This window comes from Harmonia axyridis, chromosome X, assembly GCF_914767665.1.
Source record: "Harmonia axyridis chromosome X, icHarAxyr1.1, whole genome shotgun sequence".
Lineage (NCBI taxonomy): Eukaryota > Metazoa > Arthropoda > Insecta > Coleoptera > Coccinellidae > Harmonia > Harmonia axyridis.
In genome coordinates this window covers 12,495,134-12,522,333 of record NC_059508.1, presented here as the reverse complement: position 1 = coordinate 12,522,333, position 27,200 = coordinate 12,495,134, and the positions used below count along the sequence as shown (strand labels likewise).

Genomic DNA, 27,200 nt, shown 5'->3' with positions numbered 1-27,200 from the left:
AGATATTTCAAAAAAGCGGATGGCTTTAACCATTGAAATGCATAGCATGCCTCCACAGCTGCAACGTGCTAGTTCTCATGTAAATTATCTACACCCGGAATAACTGGTGATAAAATTGGATTAAATGTATTAAATGAATTAGGAAAGCACTATATTCCTATTATTCTTTGTGCCAATTGCATCTTTCGAGAGCTCAAAAGCTCTTGTCTTCACGTCAGAGATTTCTTTTCTTTATTTTTCAAGAATTTTCTAAGATTATGATAACACTATTAAAAAAGTTTTTTCAACGAAACTTAAAATTGTTCTTATTGAGGGTAGGGATTCACGGCTTGGCTTGATTTTTGAGCTACTTGGATTGAGTTTGACTTTATTTCAAGTCAAGCTTAAGTCAATTAATAGTTTTCAAATCTCAAGTCAAGTCAATTATTTATTTATCAAGTACTTGAAGGAATCATATCAAGCTACTTGATTTTTAGCAGTTTTATTGTGTAGTGTCACATCAATAAAGAAATTATGAAATGAGAAGGAACCTTGCGAAAAAAACTTTCATTTATTGAACTTATTGTATAAAAGAACAGAAAATATCAACTTTTTTTAAATAAAAACATAAATGAAATCACTATAATTCATAACAAAATAAAAAAATAAAGTTTCTTTATATTGAAAAACCTCCAGACTTCTTTTGATTTCATAATTTTCCATCCAGGATCTAAGACACATGGGGCATTTTATAGATTTGTCGCCTTACCTATTGAGGGTTTTTGTAACTGTAAGAGAAGCTCTAGAAAATGGTATTGATAAAAAATCCTTGGCCATTTTGACCAAGTTGGGAAAGATATTTCTGAAACTACCAAAATCTACCAATAGATTCAATAGAAATGTGAGAAAACTACTAATAAAATCACACTGGCGAATGCTTCAGTCTCTCGGCGCTCGAGGAATCCTCTTATTTAGTCTAAGCGCACACGAGATTGCAGAAATATATGTCGTGCGACGCGTGCATATCAAGCTCAAGTATTATCAAGTAGCTTGATATCAAGTCAAGCAATAAATATCTGAAATCAAGTCAAGTCAAGCTCAAGTAAGTAACTATTAACGAGCTTGATTTTCAAGTCAAGTAGTTGGTTGAAATGTCAAGCTACTTGGCTTAATAAATCCCTATGAATGCATAATCGCTCAAAAGTCAGGGCTCTTCTTATTTTTTTCTCGTATTTTTTTGTTATTATTTTATTTTTTTCTCTTATTTTTCCTCTTATTTAGTCTAAGCGCACACGAGATTGCAGAAATATATGTCGTGCGACGCGTGCATATCAAGCTCAAGTATTATCAAGTAGCTTGATATCAAGTCAAGCAATAAATATCTGAAATCAAGTCAAGTCAAGCTCAAGTAAGTAACTATTAACGAGCTTGATTTTCAAGTCAAGTAGTTGGTTGAAATGTCAAGCTATAATACTTGGCTTGATAAATCCCTATGAATGCATAATCGCTCAAAAGTCAGGGCTCTTCTTATTTTTTTCTCGAACTGGAAATTGTGGTGCTTCCACTGACAGGACACTGGTGGTGCGAATACCTTTCATACCGCATGGGTAAGGCAGCAGATGAGATCTGCAGGCTCTGTGGAAAGGGAGTATAAAGAGCCGATCATATAATGTGCAAATGTCAGTTCTGGATACTCACTGGAAAACAGTCAAAGCTCCTGAAGATGTCGTCGGTTTCATTAACCGTATGTTCTCAACCCTACCTATACCTATCATCTCAGGAAGGCTGTCATTCCTGAGAGTTTAGGTAAAGGTCGGGTTTTGAACAAAAATCAACAGAGCCGCAACGACCCTGATGCAGAGAAAACCAATAATAATACATCGACTCGATGATATACTTTATGTTACATTTATTGATGATAGTCTATCTTTGTCAATCAACAATATACAATGCCCGTCCCAAAATACTGATGCTATAACATTGTCAGCTGATGTTTGGGATTTTGTATGGCTTTCACCGACTGCTTCCCATAGAGCTGATGCTCTCTTTGACTCAGGAGTTCAGTGATGAATCTATGGTTCATCCATTATCACAAAATGATGCAAAAATTCCTGTTTATTCCACTTGAACAGCAACGGTTAGCAGGCGCGACACCAATTTGGAGCAAAACTTTCTCCTGGACCAACGTTCATGTAAAACAGGGAATGCACTGCTTTTTTTGAAAACTCCTGATATCAATCGATAGTTCACGGAGCTTCAATTTACAGAACAATGTGTAAAATAACTGCCAAATTCCAGCACCTAGAGCGTTCAGCATCGAAGGAGATTCTTCACGATCTTGATTTTCAAGTCAAGTGATTGTTTAAAATGTCAAGTTACTTGGTTTGATGAATCCCTATTACTAAATAATCGCTCAAAAGTTCCAGAGTTCAAGTCAGTGCTCTTCTTTTTTTTCTCGAATTGAAAATTGTGGTGCTTCCACCGATCTACACCAGAAAACTTTTGAAGCTACCACAAGCTGAGCTTCGGGTAATGGTGGGACTGCTGACAGGACACTGGTGGTGCAGAAATCTTTCATATAACATGGGTAAGGCAGGAGATGAGATCGGCAGACGCTGTGGAAAGGAAGTATAAACAGCCGACCACATATGTGTAAATGTCCGGGACTGACTGTCCTAAAAACCACTCACATGATAAAGTCAGTTCTGGATACTTACTGGAAAATGGCCAAAGCTCCTGGAGATATCGTCGGTTTAGTTAACCGTATGTTCTAAACCCTACGGTTTCATACATACCAACTGAGGATGTCGTCTCAGGGTTTGTATGAAGCTGTTTGGGTTAAGAACAAAAGATCAACAGAGCCACAGCGACCCCGATTCAGTGAATACTAATAATAGTAATACATCAAGTCGATGATATACCTTTATGTTATATTTTTTGATGATAGTCTATCTTTGTCAATGAACAATATTCAATGCCCGTCCAAAAATACGGATGCCATAACCTAGTCAGCTGATGTTTGGGATTTTGGATGGCATTCACCTACAGCTTTCCATTCAGATGATGCTCTTTTTGACTCAGGAATGAAGTGATAAATCTATGGTTCATCCATTATCACACAACGATAAAAAATTCCTGTTGATTCCGCTTGAACAGCAACGGTTAGCAAGCGCGACACCAATTTGGAGCAAAACTTTCTCCTGGACTAATGTTCACACAAAACACTGAATGCACTGCTTTTTTTGAAAACTCCTGATATCAATCGATAGTTCACGGAGCTTCAATTCATAGAACGATGTGTAAAATAACTGCCGAATTCCAGCACCAAGAGCATTTAGCATCATGGAAGATTCTTCACGAGCTTGATTTTCAAGTCAAGTAGTTGGTTAAAATGTCAAGCTACTTGGCTTGATGAATCCCTATGACTGAATAATCGCTCAAAAGCTTCAGTCTTCAAGTCTATGCTCTTCTTATTTTTTCTCGAATTGAAAATTGTGGTGCTTCCACCAACCTATACTAGGAAACTTTTGAAGCTACCACAAGCTGAGCTTCGGGTAATGGTGGGACTGCTGACAGGACACTTGTGGTGCGAATACCTTTCATACCGAATGGGTAAGGCAGCAGATGAGATCTGCAGACGCTGTGGAAAGGAAGTAAAAACAGCCGAACACATACGTGTAAATGTCCGGGACTGACTGTCCTAAAAACCACTCACATGATAAAGTCAGTTCTGGATACTTACTGGAAAATGGCCAAAGCTCCTGGAGATATCGTCGGTTTCGTTAACCGTATGTTCTAAACCCTACGGTTTCATACATACCCACTGAGGATGTCGTCTCAGGGTTTGTATGAAGCTGTTTGGGTTAAGAACAAAAGATCAACAGAGCCACAGCGACCCCGATTCAGTGAATACTAATAATAGTAATACATCAAGTCGATGATATACCTTAATGTTATATTTTTTTTATGATAGTTCACCTTTGTCAATGAACAATGTACAATGCACGTCTCAAAATACGGATGCCATAACCTAGTCAGCTGATGTTTGATATTTTGGATGGCTTTCACCTACTGCTTTCCATTCAGATGATGCTCTCTTTGACTCAGGAGTGAAGTGATGAATCTATGGTTCATCCATTATCATACAACGATGCAAAAATTCCTGTTTATTCCGCTTGAACAGCAACGGTTAGCAAGCGTGACACCAATTCGGAGCTAAACTTTCTCCTGGACCAATGTTCACGCAAAACAGTGAATGCACTGCTTTTTTTGAAAACTCCTGATATCAATCGATAGTTCACGGAGCTTCAATTCATAGAACAATGTGTAAAATAACTGCCGAATTCCAGCATCTAGACCGTTCAGCATCGAAGAAGATTCTCCACGAGCTTGATTTTCAAGTCAAGTAGTTGGTTAAAATGTCAAGCTACTTTGCTTGATGAATCCCTATGACTGAATAATCGCTCAAAAGCTTCAGTCTTCAAGTCTATGCTCTTCTTATTTTTTCTCGAATTGAAAATTGTGGTGCCTCCACCGACCTATACTAGGAAACTTCTGAAGCTACCACAAGCTGAGCTTCGGGTAATGGTGGGACTGTTGACAGGAGACTGGTGGTGCAGAAATCTTTCATATAACATGGGTAAGGCAGGAGATGAGATCTGCAGACTCTGTGGAAAGGAAGTATAAACAGCCGAACACATTATGTGCAAATGTCCGGAGCTGACCGGCCTGAAAACCACACACATGGGAAAGTCAGTTGTTCTTAACCCCTTTCCTCTCACGCCAACCAAGGGAGGCTGTCGACCCTGGGGTGGTGTGAAAAGGTTTGGGTTGAGCACAAAAAATCAACAGATTGGCAACGACTCCGATTCAGTGAATACATAAATAATAATAATAATACATCAAGTCGATGATATACCTATATGACAATGTACCTTGTCAATGAACATTATACAATGCACGTCCCAAAATACTGATGCCATAAGATTGTCAGGTGATGTTTGGGATTTTGTATAGCTTTCACTGACTGCTTCCCATAGAGCTGATGCTCTCTTTGACTCAGGAGTTCAGTGATGAATCTATGGTTCATCCATCATCACACAACGATGAAAAATTTCTGATTATTCCACTTGAACAGCGACGGTTAGCAAGCGCGACATGAATTCGGAGCGAAACTTTCTACTGGGCCAATGTTACGCAAAACAGTGAATCAATCGATAGTTCACGGAGCTTCAATTCACAAAAATGTGTAAAATAACTGCCAAATTCCAGCACCTAGAGCGTTCAGCATCGTAGAAGATTCTTCACGAGCTTGATTTTCAAATCAAGTAGTCGGTTAAGATATCAAACTAAAGGGTATTTTTTTAAGAGCTATAGAACTTCAAATTGAAATAAAACAACGATGGATTATTCGATTGACATAAATTTTATTTATCCGCAAGATAATCTTGTGGCATTACATTTTAAATATGATTTCTGGCATATGACCGCCACGGGTGGCTCGGATGTATTCCAATCTGGACGTCCAATTTTCGATTACTTTTTCCAACATTTGTGGCCGTATATCGGCAATAACAAGGCGAATGTTGTCTTCCAAATGGTCAAGGGTTTGTGGCTTATCCGCATAGACCAATGACTTTACATAGCCCCACAGAAAGTAGTCTAGCGGTGTTAAATCACAAGATCTTGGAGGCCAATTCACAGGTCCAAAAACGTGAAATTAGGCGGTCACCAAACGTGTCTTTCATTAAATCGATTGTGGCATGAGCTGTGTGACATTTTGCGCCGTCATGTTGGAACCACAGCTCCTGGACATCAGGGTTGTTCAATTCAGGAATGAAAAAGTTAGTAATCATGACTCTATACCGATCACCATTGACTGTAACGTTCTGGCCATCATCGTTTTTGAAGAAGTACGGACCAATGATTCCACCAGCCCATAAAGCGCACCAAACAGTCAGTTTTTCTGGATGTAACGTTGACATACACTTGAGGATTAGCTTCACTCCAAATGCTGAATAATCGCTCAAAAGCTCCAGACTTCAAGTCATTACTCTTCTTATTTTTTTCTCGAATTGAACCAACCCGATATTTCTCGAGTCGGATATTTCCACCCCTCAGCATCCTATCAGACATAATGATATTCAACCCAGCCGTCAAATATCTGATCGAACCACAGAAATATATCCTGAAATTTTCGGACGTCGTATACGAAAAAATTCATACGTAAAACACGGAAAGGACCCTCCACATCTAGTGGCCCTTTTTCAGCACACCAAATTTCCGCTTGCCTGCGAACGCGTTTCGAAAATACATCTGACATATCCATTAAATTGAATTAAAATTTCGTCTCACATAAAAATATGTATGTCAACTTTTCCGGTTTTTCCTGCTTCCAAGGATCGAAAGAGGAGACAAGGGTAATCCATCGCGCACGTCGCACGCCAACTTTTTTTTTCTACCAGTCTCGGTTCACATTTTTTAGGAAGCCGGTTTATATGGTCTTTTTTTTCGGGTTTTTTCAACCTAATACGTAATTTCTGTTGCAAATAAACAGCATCAAATATTAGTCCGGTCGAATTAGTGAAAAACAGGTACTATAATCTCGGAATTAAAACTCGTGTGAACTTGTATTCTGACATTCTAAATGTTGTCTCAAAACATACATAACAGGCGAATTGAAAAGTCCCCGGTCTACCCTAGTAAAACACATTTTTTTGGCAAAATTCGATTTTATTATTCAACAAAGTTGCCTTCGAGGACGATACAGCGATTCTAGCGATCTTCCAACTTTTCGATACCATTTTTGTAGTACGAATTGTCTTTCGTTTCAAAAATGTAGTTATTGTTTACAGTTTTAATGGAAATGTTTACTCGTATGGTCCACAACTCAGGCTCTAGTTACACAATCATTATAATAACTCACTAGACTACAACACTGTAGATATTCTGATAATGTTCATATATAACCTCCATAAATGCTCGTAAAACAAAACAGTTTAAGGCAAAGAGATTTGTTTTTGCATTGCTCAAAGATGTAACAATTTCGATACACTTGTATAAAAGATTGATTTTTGTTTCATTCAAACTAGAACCATCTGATTAACTAATGAGAATCAGTAGATCGAGAATTTATGTTGTCTACAGTTTCTCAACAATTAATTATATTGAAATATATCCGTTCTCTCCTTGAAGATAAGGGCATTATGGTCTCATGTATCAACCTTCGGGTATGATATTTAACCCTTTACGACAGTCGTTAGTTACTGAAGAAGTGCTAATGACTTTGTGAATCGCCTCTAAAACAGATGGATCAAAATAATAGAGGGTATTGAGTATATGGCTCAAATTGAAGGCTATCCTTGCTCTTATGTCAGATATCCTCTTCTTGAAACGTCTGATAGGCCATCCCGGTGAATCAACCTGTATGTCATTGTCATTTTGAGACAATTCACTCAATTACAGGCTCTTGCCTCTGCGATCAATGTTTATGTTTAATAAACTATTATTATTAACTGAAGATTGATAGATTGTGTCAACTTCCTAAATACTCTCCAAAGAAAATATATTTCCATGACTAACTTAAACAAACTCAATGAAGAGGAAAAAATAAAAACTGACAATTCATGACAATGCACGAGTCCATACGTTGATTGTTATCGTATCAGTTTCGTGTCGCTCTTTTGGTCTTGCAAAACGTAAAATCGACCACACACTCATTGTGACGTGAATTAAATTGAAGAATAACACAACCATTGCTGGTTTGCTTTAATCATAAATTTATTGTGGATTTGAATTAGTCCGCTTTGAGGGCGTTATCGTTCATTACAACAGACGTCAGCGCTGGACTGGCGACTTTGTGGACACGAAAACACATTTTTTTGGCAAAATTCGTTTTTTTTATTCAACATAGTTGCCTTCGAGGGCGATACAGTGATTATAGCGATCTTACAACTTTTCGATACCATTTTTGTAGCACGATTTGTCTTTCGCTTCAAAATAGACCTCACTTTCGGCGATTACTTCTTCAGTGGCGCTAAATTTCTTTCCAGCGAGCATTCTTCTGAGGTCTGAGAACAGGAAAAAGTCGCTGGGGGCCAGATCTGGCGAATACGGTGAATGCAGAAGCAATTCGAAGCCCAACTCATGCAATTTAGCCATTGTTTTCATTGAGTTGTGACACGGCGCATCTTCTTGATGAAACAGCACCTATTTTTTCTTCAAATGGACCGTTTTTTAACTATTTCATCCTTCAAACGATCCAGTAACGCTATATAATAATCGATGTTGATGGTCTAGCCTTCTTGGAGGTAATCAATGAATATTATACCTTGCGCATCCCAAAGTACTGATGCCATAACCTTCCCAGCTGACTGTTGTGTTTTTCTTCGCTTTGGATTCAGTTCATCGTGTGCAGTCCACTCAGCTGACTGTCGGTTGGACTCCGAAGTGAAATGATGGAGCCATGTTTCATCCATTGTCACATATCGACGCAGAAATTCAGGTTTATTGCACATGAACAGAATCATTAACACGTTGTTGCTTTAGATCGTTTGTGAGCTCGCGCGGCACCCATTTTGCACACAGCTTTCTCATGTACATATATTCGTGAATGATATGATGTATACATTCAGATGATATCTTCACAATATCTGCTATCTCGATCAACTTCACTATAAGGTCATTCAAAATTATTTTGTGAACTTTTTTGAGTTTTTCGGCGGTGACAGCATCTTTTGGCCGTCCACTGCGTTCGCCGTTTTCGGTGCTCATTTCACCACGTTTAAACTTAGCATACCAATCAATGACGGTTGATTTTCCTGGTACAGACCCCGGAAACTCTTCATCAAGCCAAGATTTTGCTTCAACTGTAATCTTTCTCTTCAAAAATCAGCACACGAAATTCTTTTTTTTTATCTTTTTTAAAATAGCAAAAGTAGCTACAATCCCAACGCAATATCTCACAAACTAATGGTCGGACTGCTGTCAAATTTTGACATGTTTCGTTTGGAGGTTGGTACTAACTAAAAATCAAATGGATTCAATACTAGCACCGCCATCTGTGCATCAGACCGGGGACTTTTCAATTAGCCTAATACTTATACAAAAAATGGCAATTCATAGACAAAACAAAGCAGGATGGGACTTTCCAATTTTCGAAAGCAGAAACTGACTCTATTTTCATCGAAATGCTCAATTTTTGATTGAGATTTCGATTTCAACGAAGTTAATCCATCTCTATGTGAAGCTACCGTATTGTCACGTTGATCTGCAGACGTATCGATAAAAAAACAATAGAAATCTGTCATGCTTTCGATGTCATGCTGCGGTAGGATTGTAACTCTCACGATTCACCCAATTGTCTTCCTTTTTTTTGCTAGATTCAAGCGTTGAACCACGTATGAATACAAACGACGTTTTTACTCCCAAGCTGGTATTGTTCTTTGTTTCGATGCTTCGCAGCACGATCGTAGATGGTAATAAAAGGGGTGGGTTTTGCAGTGACATAGTGCTCGGTCTAAAGATAAGAGGACAATCGGCATTTTCTTAAATTTGAGAGCAATTTCTCCCATTTCCTATCTTCTATTCAGCTGATGACGAAGGAAATTAACATGACTCATATCTAGTTAACTGGAACAATTTATTACAACGGGTGTTTTTTTTAACTGCATGTGAAGTTTCGATGGTTGTTATCTATGGTTTGACAGTTGACAATGTCAAACTGTGTTGACATTTTGGTTCAGTAATTCATAAATCGTTTGACGCCAAAGCAACGCTTTCAATTTGTGGAAATTTACTTTGAAATGATTCAATTTGTTCATGAAGTTCAAAGAGCACTCTTGAGGCATCAATTCGTGCAAGTATTGATCGTTTTCGCACTAATTTTAGGTACTATTCTCAATCCAAAACTAACAACAAGACAAAAAAATGTGCGTACCGATGAGAATATTGCTGGTAGAGCTCGAAGCTCGAAGTTACAGTTCCTGTAAGAATTAAACCTAATAATCATTGTTTACGTCGCATTTGTACTGATTGGGCTAATTTGAAACTGACCGAGGCATTTTTACTAAAGAATTACGTTCAGTGATGGAGCTCATTTCTGTGTAAATGTCATTGTCAATAAGCAAAATTGTTGTAAATAGAGTAAAGACAATCGTCAAGCTATTAACGAATCACCATAAAATCCTTTAAAATTGACAGTTTGTTGCACCATCTAAATGCAATATTTTATTTCGATCGATATGTAGTTCCGAAATTATCAGGATATAAAATTTCGAACGTCCATATTCACAGAATCTAAGCTCGAATGTTGTCCATTAAGCGATCTGTTCAGTGAACGAGCACTCAAAAAGATTCAGATTTACGATTCCGTCATTTCCTGTGGAAAAAGCATGGCATGCACTATTTATTTTAAACATTTCCAAAAAAAATGAACCATTTCTGGCATTTTAGCATTGATTTAAGGGTCGTTCACCCGACGTTTCGTCAACAACGGTAAACAGAAAAGTTTCAATTCACAATATTTCGAGATTCGTTGTATGTTACTGCTTGGTATTAAGAATCATTTCAAAATAGAGTAACAATTACCTGTGCAAATCCATACCGCGGGCGAAACGTCAGATGAATGAACGTCTAAATCACAACTGTAAGTCTGGAATCATCTCGGCAGACGTAATTTATTCGCCAACAGAATTGGAGACAGACTTTTCATTGTGTGTATTCATTTGTGGAAATTGCAAAACTCAGGATGATCTGACAAATAAAAAAAACTGCAAACGAACTGAATTACAGGTGGTGTTTATATAAAGTCTGCGTGAGTAATTAAGACAGTTGTGTCAACCTTGCGAGAGTTCAATAAATTAAGTGATTCCCGGTATTTTTTGGTCATAACATAATTTAATATGTAAGAGTAGGAACGATTTCAAATGAGCACAACAGAACGGTGAGGGTGGTGATTCATTCATCTACACTGCGCAAAAAAATTAACGCACATTCTGAAAATCTCAATTTTAATGAAAGTTAACTCTACATTGACTTTATAACTTATTTTTTATGTTCTCTCGGGACGGTTTTGAACGAAACAAGACACATTAAATGGAAGAAAAATTCAGGATTTCACCGAATCTTATGTGAAAGAAGAGAAATAAACAATTTTCAAAATACTGGAATGCTGATAAGTGATTTTCCACCCCTTGCGTTAATTACAGCTAGGCAACGACGGTTCATACTCAAAATGAGTGATCATAAAATGTTCTGATCTAATCCTTCCCAGATTTCTCTGAGTTGGATTCCTAAGTCATTAAGAGTAGCTGGATGATTTTCTGAACTTCTCCGCCTTCTATTGAGGTTGTCCCAAACCTGCTCAATCGGATTGAGATCTGGACTTCTTGCTGGCCATTCCATTCGAGACACTTCAACCTCTTCAAGGTACTCCTGAACGATGCGCGCACGATGGGGTCTGGCATTATCGTCCATTAAAACGAAATTTTCACCAATGTATGGGGCAAATGGCACTACATGCTCTTCAAGAATGTTCCTTATATACCTATCAGCATTCATAGCTCCATTATCAACGACCACTAGGTCTGTGCGAGCAGTCAAAGATATTCCACCCCATACCATAATCGATCCTCCCCCGAAACCAGTAGTATTCAGGAAATTGCACTGAGCATATCTTTCATGTGGACGTCTGTATACAAGGGAACGTCGACCACAATGGTAGAGGCAGAATCTAGACTCATCTGTGAAGAGAACTCTTTCCCAATCATCCTCTTCCCAATGGATATGCTCTCTCGCAAAATCCAAACGCGCCCTTCGATGGGCTGGGGTAAGAGCTGGGCCTCTTGCCGCGACACGAAGCCTTAAATCATATTCTCTGAGGCGATTTCTTATTGTCTGAGTGCTAATTTGCACCCCATGCGTTTGCTCAGGCTGATTTTGAAGGAGGCGAGCGGTTGCAAACCGTTGTCTCAACGAAGAAACTCTCAAGTAACGAACTTGATCGAGAACAACTGATTTAAGAATGGAGCCAATACATTCAAAATCTGATAATCTCATCTTTTTTTATTCCTGCTGGGAAAAAACATCTGTATTGAAGAAAAACGTTGAAAGTGGATAACATATGCATGCATAATTCTGATAAAAATAATTATCATTGAGAACACCTTCAGTTGTAGAATAAATTTGAGATTTCCATAATGTGCGCTATTTTTTTTGCGCAGTGTATATATACTTTTCTTATCGTATTCTTATTATATGTTATACAATGTTATTCCGCTATCTGAGTTCGGTAAAACTGGAGGAGGTGACGTCCGAAGGATGATGGATGTTGTGAATTCGAACGTTCGCCAAGAAGAAAGTTGAGTTAAGAATGGGAGGCTTACATCGATACCTGAAAGAGAAAATTGAACCAATGTTATCGAAATTCAATTTCCATCTCATCAATGAAAATTCCGAGAATATTTCCCTCGTACATCGAATTTCTCATAACAGGAATGTAATTATCGAAAAATTACAGTGGTTATTTGACTGCAGAGCGAAAATTGCATTGGCGAATCAGCCCGATGTTAATAAAACCACAAGCAATACTGAGAAATGCCAGATTATCATCGAAATGTCGTTTTGGTGAATGCCCAATATAATTATTCCAGGAAAACATAGTTGAAAATGAACCAAAATATACGGAATCCATCAGATATGGCCACCCTGTTATTTTGAATGAGAATTCCCAATGTTCATATTATCTTTATGACATACTCATTTCGAAATACCCCACTTGTCACCATTTATCTACTTTTTGACATAGGCCACTTTTTGGAATGTAATGGTTTTTCAAACTAAAAATCATATATTGAAAATCGTTCGAGGTTATTGTATGATTTGTTTTCAATTGAATTCCCGAAAAGTTTTCAAGTCTTTTGTAAATTTACGGATCACTTTACAGGTGGTCTGCAGTTTTTAAAAAATTTGCTACGCCAAGACGTGCAACAAATAAATGATAACAAATGGGATATTTCGAAATCCGAACTTCATAGAAATTATGATATAAAATTGGGAATTCTCATTCGAAAAAACAGGGTGGTATCGTATTTCACCACTTTCGGACCAGCCTGTACAGTCGAGCACTATTGACTCACGCTGTTTATAGTTGAAAAATCCAAATGCAAACACAATGCAGCTTTCAATAATTCCGTCTTGAATCATAATTATACTACCAACTATATTGTAGTTCAACTTGGTTCTTCTATGAATTTCAAAGTCCACTTGGAAATTGAAGTTAAGGAATATTATTCTTCAAAAATTATCTGGTCCTTAATGTGGTGCTGACGCCAGCACTCTTCATACGGCAGCGTTGGTCTTTTCTCCTGATGAATACTGTCATTCTGTTTGATTATTTAGTGCTCTGGTTCATGAAATTAATGCACAGCTTAACGTTTCTATGAGAATTATCAGTGGAACCTTTGGATCCACATCATTACATTGATTATCAGTGCTATCACATATACTTCCGCCTCATATTCGTAGACAGGTTGCATTCAAGAATCTTGGGATAAATTTCATTCCCACCAGAACATCTTTCAAATCGTATTTTACCTCCCAGATAATATACCTGTCAGATTAAAGTCACGTAAACCTTTATAGATTAATACCTCTCTTCAATCTAATGAAAGTGCTAAGGAAATTTGGCGTTCGGAATGGAATTCCTTCAGACAAAGTTCCAGGTTTCAACCTACCTAAAAAAGTTTGGTCTACTTTAAATCGACTATGGTTGTTGCAAACGGTATTTAGAGGTTACGTTTCACTGCGAATTAATGGTCTATTGTGCCCCCCATAAGAGTTATTCTCTCCATAACGTGATTTACAGCTCGCCTTCCAGTTCCAGTGTTCTAATGCACTCCAATATCTGTGATGACTTCAAGGAGGCTAATATCTCACTTCTTCAAGTTTCGTGTCCAAAGCAGGTTTTGCGTTGGCTAGCGATGGCGGGGCATTCCGTCACCAGGTGATCCGGAGTTTCTTCCTTCTCCCCACAGAATCTTCACTCGTCATTTTGTGTTAGATCCATTTTCATGAGGTGTTTTCTAAGGCAACAATGGCCTGTGAGGAATCCAGTGAGGAGGTGTAGCATATTTTTTTCTAAGATCCAGATACTTCTTGGATCCCGTAGAGTCAAAGTTTCAAAGAATCTTTTTGGAGTGATCCAAACCAGGAAGATTCCGCCAGAGTATTTCTCTTTCGGTTTCTTCCTTCTCCTGAAACTCTTTCTTGAAGGAACATTTGTCTACGCCACAGAAAGGTTCCGGGCCGATGAAAGGAGTTTGTGCTCCTTTTGTGGCAAGTGTGTTGATCCTTCAGAGAAAGTTCTAGGTTTGAATCTTCCTAGGAAAATTTTGGTGTATTTTAAATAGACTTAGGACTGGTCATGGTCGTTGCAAATAGTATGCTCTTCAAATGGCATTCAATTGAAAGCTCACTATGTGCGTGTGGCACTGAAGGAAACCATTTATGAATAGGTATTCAATTTATACATTACATGGTGGTTTCCAAGCTTACAATCCAGTTCCAGATTCCGTTTAATTTTCTGTCGTGTCTGTTCGTGATTGCAGGAGACATTTGTGATGTAAAATCAGAAAGTTCTGGTTGCTTCAGCACCTGAATTAACATTGCTCACTTTGCCTGCAGCACGTGTAAACACGTATGCAGCTGTAGCGGCAATTAATAATTCTCAATATTTCAAAAAGTCCGGGACCACAATGCAAACTCGCCAGAAATAATAGCAACAGTGGGGGTAAACCGCTGGCAAATACACTCTCGTCTCTCTGTCGTTCCTATTCCTAATTTCGCGACGTGTCTCTGGAGAAATATTGGGGAAAACGAGCTTTAAACCGAGTTTTTGTGCCGTTATTTACTTGTTTTTGGTCGGGCCTTTCGAATTGCGTTGTTTGAAAATTATGACGTGAAGAATAGCGTATATTTAACCAGTGGTAGGATTGAGAATGTCGTCGGAGGAAATTGAAAAAAAAAACACTTACGAGTAGCTTTTGAGCGTTAATTCACTCATGCCCTAATTGCTTCCTTGCACAATCCACAAAGTGAGCTTTCAATAGAATGCCATTTGAAGAGTGTACCATTGCAACAACCATGAACAGTCCTCAGTCGATTTAAAGTAGACCAAATTTTTCCAGGTAGATTGAAACCTGTAAATTTCTCTGAAGGATCAACGATTAAACTTTTGTTGAACACATCACAAAAATTCCATTTCGAACGTCAAATTCCCTTGTCACTTTCAATAGATTGAAGGACGGTATTAATCCATAAATGTTTAAGTGTCTTTAATCAAGCTTTAGCTTTCCACGTGATAATGCTTGTTGCTGCTGTAACCACAAATGGACGGCTGACTTCTGTTGTTGATTTCGTTTGTTTGTTATTTCCTTCAAGTGTTGCTTATTATAACACTTTCCATCGTATAGCAGAGGGCAGAAAGCCCGACACACGTGTCTAAGGAAAGCACTTTCCTTTGAGGGACTGTCCTTATTCCTTTTTTTTGTTTAATGAACAATTTTTCGAGTAAAGCCATTCCATTGTTGTTTTTCTTGGACTCGGATGTCACACAGGTAGCTATAGCTTTCCACGTGGTAATGCTAGTTGCTGCTGTAACCAAAAATGGACGGCTGACTTCTGTTGTTGATTTCGTTTTTTTGTGATTTCGTTCGAGTCTTATTTTAACACTTTTTTACTGTATTGCAAGGGTTCGAAAGCCCTTACACACGTGTCTGGGAGGTAAAATACGCTTTGAAAGATGTTCGGGTAGAAATGAAATTTATCCCAAGATTCATGAATGCAACCTGTCTACGAATATGAGGCGGAAGTATATGTGATAGCACTGATAACCAATGTCAAGATGTGGATCCAAAGGTTCCACTGATAATTCTCATAGAAACGTTAAGCTGTGCATTAATTTTATGAACCAGAGCACTGAATAATCAATGAGAAGGACAGTATTCAGCAGTAGAAAAGGCCAACGCTGCCGTATGAAGAATGCTGGCATCAGCACCACATGAAGAACCAGCTAATTTTTGAAGAATAGTATTCCTTGACTTCAATTTCATTTTCCAAGCGCACCTTGAAATTCATAGAAGAATCAAGTTGATTTTTTTGAAATATTGAGAATTATTAATTGCCGCTACAACTGCATTGTGTTAACACGTGCAGCAGGCAACATGAGCAATGTTAATCGAGGTGCGGAAGCTGCTACAGCCTTCTGATTTTACATCGCAAATGTCTAATGCAATCACGAACAGACACGACAGAATTTGAAATGGCTTTTCCAATTTCCCAAGATGAATCGGATTGTCCCGTCGAGAGGATTATGGAAACCATCAAATTATAAATCTAGAAAATATTTGATCGAAACAACATCGACGGAAGCACGAAGTAATTACCATTCTTCAGACCACTCTGATCGATTTACCAAACCAGCTTAAACCACAAGCTTCTCATTTCACGCGGCAAATCGAATATGTGATATTGCTTCCCAAGAGAGAACTCCATTCTGAATAACTTTGGCTCGGTTTACGTCTGTCAATCAATGTTTCCGCGAACCTTCAACACATTTTCAACCACGTCTTGTGGGTATCCAGTATGTGCCGTAAATGGTGCCTCAGAAACATATGATTTTTTTTTTGCATTGTGAATGATAATTACGAGGCAATCCAAATTAGCAATGGTTGGACAGGTACAGTTGAAAAAGTTCATTCACACAGAATATTCAAGATGGTCATTCCAAAATTCATCCTCTGTGTAATGAGTTTTCTTCTCCATTTTCAGCCGGCTTTTATTGAATGTTTTGAAGTTTTTGGTAATTTTATTGGATATGTTTAGGGCCTCATGGTTGATGCTGAATTAGGCAGTTGATTCTCTGCGATATGGACTCATGAAATTGCTTGCATTTCTTAGTTTATAATTGCGATATTCACTGCTTATTGGCACTTTATCTCTGATGTCATGGATGTAGGTAACAGGTCAATTGAAAAGTCCCTGGTCTACCATAGTAAAACACATTTTTTTGGCAAAATTCGATTTTATTATTCAACATAGTTGCCTTCGACGGCGATACAGCGATTATAGTGATCTTCCAACTTCTCGATGCCATTTTTGTAGTACGATTTGTCTTTCGCTTCAAAGTAGGCCTCAGTTTCGGCGATTACTTCTTCTTGGCGCTGACTTTCTTACCAGCGAGCATTCTTTAGAGGTTTGAGAACAGGAAAAAGTCGCTGGGGGCCAGATCTGGCGAATACGGTGAATGCAGCAGCAATTCGAAGCCCAATTCATGCAATTTTGCCATTGTTTTCATTGATTTGTGACACGGCGCATCGTCTTGATGACTTTTTTTCTTGAAATGGAGCCGTTTTTCAACGATTTCATCCTTTAAACGACCCATAAACGCTATATAATAATCGCTGTTGATATTCTGGCCCTTTTGGTGGTAATCATTGAATATTATACCTTGTGCATCCCAGAATGCTGATGCCATAACCTTGCCAGCTGACTGTTGTGTTTTTCCTCGCTTTGGTTTCGGTTCATCCCGTGCAGTCCACTCAGCTGACTGTCGATTGGATTTCGGAGTGAAATGATGGAGCCATGTTTCATCCATTGTCACATATCGACTCAAAAATTCAGGTTTATTTCACTTAAACAGCTTCAAATACTGCTCAGAATCATTAACACGTTGTTGCTTTCGATCAATTGTGAGATCGCGCTGCACCTATTTTGCACACAGCTTTCTCATGTACAAATATTCGTGATTGATATGATGTTCACGTTGAAATGATATCTTCAGAATGTCTGCTATCTCGATCAACTTTACTTTACGGTCATTCCAAATCATTTTGTTAACTTTTTTGATTTTTTCGTCGGTGACAGCCTCTTTTAGCCGTCCACTGCGTTCGCCGTCTTCGGTGCTCATTTCACCACGTTCAAACTTAGCATACCAATCAATGATAGTTGATTTTCCTGGTGCAGACCCAGGAAACTCTTCATCCAGACAAGATTTTGCTTCAACTGTATTTTTCCCTTCAAAAGGCAATATTTTATCAGCACACGAAATTTTTCTTCCATCTTTTTTCTAATAACAAAAGTAGCTACACTCACAACTCAATATTTCATCCTTTGAGACCATTCCTGGCTCAAAATACGAAAATAACAGATATCGTGACAAAATTTAGAGCGATCTGCTCACAGAAAATAGCATTCCTTTTCTAAAAATATTGGAAAACGTAATCTATAATTTTTTGCAATGAACTATCAGAATTAAGATATCGTATCTAGACAGCAGGTTAAAACAATCCGTATTCTTTCATCAGATTGAAATTATCTGTGAGATGAGAAAGATAAATCACTTGTGAAATGGCAATGTTTACGAAGACATCTCCAGATTCAATAAATTTTTTATAGCATCCAATCGTGCACTTCCATTTCCGTTCGGCAGTGAGATTTTGAAAAGTTTTTGACTATTGGGGATGGTTATTTCATTGTTATTTCGGGCTTATATTCAATTTTCTCGGCGAGATAAGTTTTCTCGATTCTATCAAATTCCTTCAGCGTTTCCGGTTGCTCCCAGAACGACACCTTCATTTGTTTCAACTTCATTGCTATTTGCTTTACGCCCGTTTGGCAGAATGAAATTTGTGTTCCGATCCTCACAAAGCCACGGAAGATATATGGAGAACCCTCACAGTCACCCAGCCCTCCTTTGGTGAATACTGAATATTCGTGACCATAAATCATAGGAGCCTTAGGCACTCGACAAGGCCCTTTTTTTTTCAGATGAATACGCGATGAATTTTCAAACGAGATGTACGTTCAGCAAATTCGAAAATGGAGAATGTAGAAAAACGTTGCGTATTGTACGAAATGATTAATTATTTTCATTATGATAGCTGCCCCGTCCACTGATTATGTTATCGCGATTTCGTTTTTATACATGAGTTTTTGAATCTAATTTCACCAATGGTGATGATTCGAATATTTCAATAATAGTTAGCGTCCGATTCTGAAAGATGATCTGAAACTGAATGAATATCTTGGAAACCACAATGAAATATAGACATGAGCTACTTCTATTTGAAGAGCATACGACTATGACCAGTCCTCAATAGATTAGAAGTAGACCAAGTTCTTCTAGGAAAATTGAAACCTGGAACTTTCTCTGAAGGATCAACTATTCAACTGATGTTGAAGACATTACAAGAATTCCATTTCGAACGCCAAATTCCCTTGGCAATTTCATTAGATTAAAGGAAGGTATCAATCCATAAAGGTTTACGTGACTATAATCTGGTAGTTCTAGTATCTGAGAGGTAAGATACAATTGGAAATAAGTTCGGGTATGAATGAAATTTATTCCAATATTCCTTGACTACAACATGTCTATGAATATAATATTTGGAAAGGCTAACGAGGGCAATTATTCATAAAACAAAGGAAAGAAAGGTAAAGCCAGTCCCTCACAGAGACTTGTCTTTTCGGGCTTTCGGCCCTCATCAGTACGGAGAAGAAGTGTTAGGATGAGCAACACTTGAAGGAAACAACAAACAAACGGAGTCAACAACAGGTAGCAATAGCTTCCCACGCGGCGATGTTGATTGTTTCACAAAAACCCATTGGTCTTCCTGCTGAAAACACAAATGGACGGCTGGCTTCGGTTGTTGACTCCGTTTGTTTGTTGTTTCCTTCAAGTTTTGCTCATCCTAACACTTCACTGTACTGATGAGGGCCGAAAGCCCGAAACACGTGTCTACGGTTAGCACTTCTCTGTGAGGGACTGCAGTATCCTTTTTTTCTTTGTATTATGAAGTATAAGTGATAGCACTGATAACCAATATAAAGGTGTGGATGTAATGGTTCCACTGATAATTCTCATAGAAACTCTAAGCTTTGCGTTAATTTCATAAGTCAGAGCACCAAATAAACAGAATTACAGTATTCAGCAGCAGAAAATGCTAACGCTGCCGTTTGAAGAGTGCTGGCATCAGCACCGCATGAAGAACCAGCTAATTTTTGAAGAATAATATTCCTGATAACAAAGTAAAGGTGTGGATCTAATGGTTCCTTTTCTCATAGAAACGTTAAGCCTTGTATCAATTCCATGCGCAAGAATACTATTGAATCAAACAGAACGGTATTCAGCAGCAGAAAAAGCCCAAAGAGTGCTGCATGAGCTGCATCAGTATCACATGAAGAACCAGGAATTTTTCAAGTGGACCTTGAAATTCATAAAAGATCAAGTTCATTTCCAAGATATTTGAGAGTATAATTATAATTCGAGATGGAGTTATTGAAAGTTACTTCCAATTATCTACATTTCTATTGATTATTTAAATGAAACAGATAACTTCAGTTTTGTTTGGATTAAAGATTCACCGCCACTCGGTGAAATTCTCAGGGTAGGTTCGGATCTCGAATAACACGGTCAAGTTCATCAATGTGCATAATCCAACTAGGGGTAAATTATCTTTCGAAATTTGTTCTTATCAAGTATCTTTAGAATAATAATTCCGAGCAAATATTCAAAATTTCATGTTTTCTTTAGAATCAGAGAAAGTTCAACCGCAAAATATCGGAAAAACTTCAAATACTGCAGTGACAACAAATCCCAGCATCTGGAAATTTTGCATGTGGATCTATAATAGCCATGTAAAGCTCAATGCAAACTTTCATGTTGATAGCGTTACCGAAGCAGGCGAATATGTAATGCATTAATGAAATGCTGGCGGATATATGTACGTATCGAACCAACGTGTTTGGAGATTGTTGAAGAGCATGGAACGAGTAACGAATGGAACTAGAAAATAACATAATAGAAAAAGTGATGCCATTCCAATACCTCGGGAGCAAAATCTCAAGCTCAGGTTGTCTGAAAGATGAAGTGACGAAACAGTATCAGAACATCTGAAATATCCAATCTGGAAAAACAAACATCTGGGTACAGAATGTAAATCGAGTATATACAAAACATGTGTAAGATCAGTTATGATATATGGCGCAGAGACAAGAGCTGAAACATACGTGACAAAGAGAATTTTGAGATCAACCGAGATGAAGACCTTGAGGATAATAACAGGATACACACTGAACGATAGACACAGGAACACAGCCATTAGAGAAAACTGTCAATTGTACGATGTATAAAAGGGAGAAGAAGTAAATGAAACCAGCTAATTGATGAAATGAGTCGTGACCGGATGGCCAAGATGCAAGAGGCAGAATAATATCTCACGGAAGAAAACCCCAAAGGCATTCACCAAAAGGATGGCTAGACGACAGGTAATCTATATGCCATGAAACACATGCATAAAAGATGCGAAATAGAAGGTGTAATTGTCTGACGAATGAATGAGCGCTCAGAAGACTTTACGTCAGTGCTGCCCTCATTTTATTACCTACTTTCATTCATTCAAATGAAATCACTATATTTTGGACAGCAGGCACCCTTGCTTTGGATCAAAATATCAGTTGTGCTCAGCTATGCTATGTTCTAAAAATCAAGTAATATAAGACAAATTAATTGATCAATAGTAAAGTGTAATGATTCCTGAGGTGGCGGAGTCTACGATCAACCTGACACAGAGAAAAACTGAGTGTCTTAACATCAATTCACTACTATATTTTTCGAACTCAATAGCCGTAAAAAATTGGATATACATTTATGATTGAAAGTATTGTCCATCGCTGGCCACTACTTTCTCCCATCTTTCGGGCAGCATACATCTGTTGGGGTAGGACTTCCCATTTCAACGTTTCCAAGTATGTCTTGACCACTTTCGCATTGTTCGATCGAGCATTGTTGCGCTATAAATTCACTTTATCATGTCTCTCGTTGCATTGCGGCCGTTTTTCTTTCAATGCTCAGCTCGAACGCATTAATTACGTTCGATAACGATCGCCTATGATTATTTCAGTCGGTTTTAAAAACTCATAATACACTACGCCGAGCTGGTCCCTCCAAATACTGAGCATGACCTTGGAACCGTGAAGATTCGGTTTGGCTGTCGACGTGGAAGCATGGCCGGGATTTCACTATGATTTTCTGCACTTGGAATTATCGTAATGAAACTTTTTCTCGTCTCTCAACTCACAATGGGATGCAGAAATCCGTTCCGTATTTTCCTTGCAAGCAGCTGTTCACAAGCAAACAAACGCCGTTCAAAATCTCTCGGCTTCAACTCGTACGGCACCCAATTTCCTTGTTTCTGAATCATTCCTTTTACTTTCAGGCGTTTTGAAATGGCCTGTTGCTTCACTCCCAATGATCCTGTCCATTCTTGTTGCGTTTGACACGAGTCTTGACTCTTGATCAAGTAATGCCTCCGATTCTGTATCTTCGAAAACCTGTCTTCAACCAACATTCTGATCTTCGACGTCAGAATTGCCGTTCTTGAAGCGTTGAAATCACTTTCAGCACGTATAATGGCCTCACCATAGGTATTTGAGAGCATTCGATTAGCCTCAGCCGCAGATAACTCAAAAAAGGGAATTTTGAGTTATCGCAGCCTACCACTTGAAAACTGATTACTGAGCATGCCAGGTGGTTCTTAAAATTTGAAACTCTGTGGTACTCAGAATAAGAGAGATAGACCAAACATATATTATATATTCGAAGTCAGTGTAAAAAAAAAGCTAGTCAAATATAGAAAAATATACAGGGTGTTCCATTTGAAAAAATGAACCAGTCGATTTCGTGAAACTTGTAGAAAACATTTATTTGTACCTCTTTTAGTAACAAAGTTAAAGGGGGGTCGAATTATGGTGAAAAACCCGGTCTACCTAATAAATCCATTGGCAACTATCGACTGAGTTGCGCAAAGCATAATAATCCCCTCTTCAGTATAAAAGTGATGTTCTGCGAAAAGTGCGATTGTTATGCTTTGCCCGATGTTAGCGTATTCGAAAAATTTTACCAGGAACTACAAATTGGGCACATACATAGACTAGTCCCCATTAAAAAACATGATCCTTTGTATATGAAACCCACATTGTTCCTTTAAAAAAAAAATATGCTCGTTATTCGCCCTCAGAAGCGGTTTACCGCCACACAAATCCCGTTCTATACCGCAAAAATAATTGATCCTGCGGTTGGGAATTGAATAGAAAATACGCTTTTTCTGCGAGAGAGGTAATAATGTGCGATTTCCCGGTACGAGATTTCCCATTCCCAAGACTTTTCCCCGAATCGGTAGTCACAATTTCCGTTGTCTAAATAGGGTGAAGTAGGTAACATTCATTTTTATCTCCTTAGTCGGCTATATGATGATTTACCGAGCCATTTTCCTCTGCTGCAACACGAGAAACGCTTACATGCATTGGCGTAGACTGAAATCCGGAGTGAAGTTCCAATCTGCAACCTAGAAACGTAAGAAGCTTAAACGAAACGTCAGGTAAATAACTGACTAGAAGAAGGATGAAATTCCCGGATGTTTCCAATTTATTTGAACTGTATCAAAGACAAAAATAAATACATTCTCTTTTGACTCAACAATTAAGTACTGTGCTTAAAGTGCAGGCGAAGAGACACAGAACGTAATTAGGGCTGCCAGGACCGGCAAATCGGACATTCTGCCAGGGCGCCAAATTTTAGGGGCGCAGTCAGTTGATAAAACAAGACATATTTTTTCACACAAAAATGTATTCTTATTGGAAATACCATTATTTGTAGTGAAATAATAAATACGTTCCTTAACCCTTGCGAATTATATATATAGTTCGTAAGGCATATTAACACTCGATTCTGGGATTAGTGGATCCTCATTGCGGAGAATCTTCAACTTCCTCGATAGCTCATGTAGCATCGGACTAGTAATTCGGAGGATGCAGGTTCGAGTCCCGCTCGAGAAGGTACTTCATTCAGAATTGAAGAATTGTCTGAACGCCGTGAAATTAATTTCATGAAATAATAAAGTTACCAAGAGCCAATTTTTTTTTAATTGAATAGGCGTTTCAACTATAGTTATGAAAATACAAATAGGTAGGTACTAAAATGTACCTTCAATAACTACGTCGTCTTTTTACTATAGAGTTATAGAGCATCGTACAATTTCAAATGGAATTGAAACGATGCCTTCAGAAAAAAATCAGAAAAATTAGGCAAAACAGGGAGGCGAAATTTTATTTTGCCGAGGCGCCAAAGTGTCTGGCCCTGACGTAATATTTTCTTTTAACTCATTAGACTCTGATTATCTGAGAGAATCAGAATTAAGAATGAAATACGCAATATAACCCAATTGAGGCTGGCAAAATTCGATTTTATTATTCAACATAGTTGCCTTCGAGGGCGATACAGCGATTATAGCGATCTTTTAACTTTTCGATACCATTTTTGTAGTACGATTTGTCTTTTGCTTCAAAATAGGCCTCAGTTTTGGCAATTACTTCTTTATTGGCGCTAAATTCCTTTCCAGCGAGCCTTCTTTTGAGGTCTGAGAACAGGAAAAAGTCGCTGAGGGATAGATCTGGCGAATACGTTGGATGCAGAAGCAATTCGAAGCCCAATTCATGCTATTTTGCCATTGTTTTCATTCATTTGTGACACGGCGCATTGTCTTGATGAAACAACCCCTTTTTTTCTTCAAATGGAGTCGTTTTTCAACGATTTAATCCTTCAAACGATTCAATAACGCTATATAATAATCACTGTTGATGGTCTGGCCTTTTTGGAGGTGATCAATGAATATTATACCTTCCGCATCCCAGAATACGGATACCATAACCTTCCAAGCTGACTGTTATGTTTTCCTCTCTTTGGATTCGGTTTATCGTGTGCAGTTCACTCAGCTGACTTTCGATTGGACTCCGAAGAGAAATGATGGAGTCATGTTTCATCCATTGGCACATATAGAAGCAAAAATTCAGGTTTTGGTATTAAACAGCTTCAAACATTGCTCAGAATCATTAACACGTTGTTGTTTTTGATCGATTGTGAGCTCGCGCGGCACCCATTTTGCACACAGCTTACTCATGTACGAATATTCGTGAATAATATGATGTATCAATCATTGATTTTTTCGTCGGTGGCAGCCTCTTTTGGGCGTACACTGTGTTCGCCGTCTTCGGTGCTCATTTCACCACGTTTAAACTTAGCATACCAATCGATGATGGTTGATTTTCCTGGTGCAGACCGCGGAAACTCTTCATCAAGCCAAAATTTTGCTTCAACTGTATTTTTTCCTTCAAAAATCAATATTTTATGAGCACACGAAATTCTTTTTTTTTCCATATTTTTTCTGACAACAAAAGTAGCTACACTTACAACGCAATATCTCACAAACTAATGGTCGGGCTGCTGTCAAATTTAGACACATATCGTTTGAATGTTGGTTCTAACTAAAAATCATATGGATTTAGTACTAGCACCGCCATATGTCCATCAGACCGGGGACTTTTCAATTGGCCTAATATTAGTTTTTATTATTGTCTGCTTTTATTAGATGCATCTCACCCTAGAGAAAATCCAGGCTACGGCAATGCTTAGCAGTTGAGATTCCGTTGTTAAACGATCGGCTCAGCCAGAATGTTCCAAGGGAAAGCCAGATTCGACATCGAAGACAAATGTGGCCTTCCGCCAAACTGAAGCAGATGGAACTCTTCTAGGTTTGAGGAGGATGATAAAGCCGTATTATCGCCATTAATCAGTATTATTTCCGTCGGTTGTCCCCCTAGCTTCTATTCAATAGATCAAACAACTTCTGACGTGAATTCAACAGCCCGGTGTCCACATTCATCCATAGATAAGATGACCCAAACCCAGGCTGTTACTATTTAGCGTTATACCCCAAGACCCTCAAGGACTTGGGAATATTCGGTAAAATTTAATTTCGGAATAGTAAAGGGTGTTTTTTTCAGAGCTTAAGAACATTAAATTGCAATAAAACAACGATGGATTATTCGAATGACATGAATTTTATTTATCCGCAAGATAATCTTGTGGCATAACATTATAAATATGATTTCTGGCATATGACCGCCACGGCTGGCTAGAATGTGGTTCAATCTGGACGTTCAATTTTCGATTACTTTTTCCAACGTTTTTGGCCGTATATCGGCAATAACACGGCGAATGTTGTCTTCCAAATGGTCAAGGGTTTGTGGCGTATCCGCATAGACCAATGACTTTACGTAGCCCCACAGAAAGTAGCCTAGCGGTGTTAAATCACAAAATCTTGGAGGCCAATTCACAGGTCCAAAACGTGAAATTAGGCGGTCACCAAACGTGTCTTTCAATAAATCGATTGTGACACGAGCTGTGTGAAATGTTGCGCCGTCTTGTTGGAACCACAGTTCTTGGACATCATGGTTGTTCAATTCAGGTATGAAAAAGTTAGTAATCATGGCTCTTTACCGATCACCATTGACTGTAACGTTCTGGCCATCATCGTTTTTGAAGAAGTACGACCAATGATTCCACCAGCCCATAAAGCGCAACAAACAGTCAGTTTTTCTGGATGTAACGGTGTTTCGACATACACTTGAGGATAAACTTCACTCCAAATGCGGCAGTTTTTTTTGTTGACGTAGCCATTCAATCAAAAGTGCGCTTCGTCGCTAAACAAAATAAAATGGACGTAGTGCGCGATACGTATTCCGCACAGAACCATTATTTTCGAAATAAAATTGCACTATTTGCAAGCGTTGTTCAGGCGTGAGTCTGTTCATGATGAATTGCCAAACCAAACTGAGAATACATCACCTGACAGCTGTTGAATCGGTCGCCATCTTGAACAGTAATGCCAACTTAAAGTTATATACCTCGAAAAAAACTCCCTATATAACATCTTACCCTCGAACTTTAGAGCATTCGATGCCGCGGCGTTCAAAAGGGAGCTCAAACAATGCCTTGTGCAAAATTGTTTTTATTCTGATGACGAATTTGTTCGATATTTTTCTTGATGTTTTTATTGTTATCATACCTATATTTTATGACTTACCATGTACTAAATTGATGGTGAATAAAATTTATTATTATTAAAGAGACTAAATAATATTTTCTCTTGGGAAAATTTGCATAATTTTTTATTCAACATATAAAAGGCAAATTGAAAAGTCCCCGGTCTACCATAGTAAAACACATTTTTTTGGCAAAATTCGAGTTTATTATTCAACATAGTTGCCTTCGAGGGTGATACAGCGATTATAACGATCTTCCAACTTTTTCGATTTTTGTAGTTTTT

The 27,200-nt window shown here is 38.3% G+C and overlaps 1 protein-coding gene across 2 annotated transcripts in view; it reads left to right on the top strand.

Annotated features, from left to right (window-relative positions):
- The window catches only part of LOC123685961 (Kv channel-interacting protein 4-like), a 175,630-nt gene that overhangs the window by 111,965 nt on the left and 36,465 nt on the right, over positions 1-27,200 (top strand). The window lies entirely within an intron of this gene.